This window comes from Gavialis gangeticus, unplaced genomic scaffold (assembly GCF_001723915.1).
Source record: "Gavialis gangeticus isolate Ggan-Ray unplaced genomic scaffold, GavGan_comp1, whole genome shotgun sequence".
Lineage (NCBI taxonomy): Eukaryota > Metazoa > Chordata > Crocodylia > Gavialidae > Gavialis > Gavialis gangeticus.
Genome location: NW_017729032.1, coordinates 207,945,432 through 207,945,728, shown reverse-complemented (window position 1 = coordinate 207,945,728; position 297 = coordinate 207,945,432). Strand labels below are relative to the sequence as shown.

General features: G+C 52.5%; 1 protein-coding gene across 1 annotated transcript in view; it reads right to left on the bottom strand.

The window, feature by feature from the left end:
- The window catches only part of RSPH1 (radial spoke head 1 homolog), a 20,509-nt gene that overhangs the window by 20,139 nt on the left and 73 nt on the right, over window positions 1-297 (bottom strand). The gene's annotated exons all lie outside the window — the stretch shown is intronic.

Here is a 297-nt window from a genome sequence, read left to right as displayed (position 1 = left end):
CCCCTTGTGTTCACCCATCTACTCATCCACCTATCTGTCTATCCATTCACCCACTTGTCCACCTATCCATCCACCCATCCACTCAAACGCACATCCATCCATCCACCCACCCATCAATGCATTCATCCATCCATCCATTCATCTATCTAACCACACATCCATCAAGGCATCCATCCAGCTGTCTTGTCCATCCATCCACCCATCCAACCATACATTTACACATCCATCCATGCATCCATCCCTCTGTCTGTCCCTCCATCCACCCCTCGTCCATGTGTCCACGCCCCCCTCCCCCCC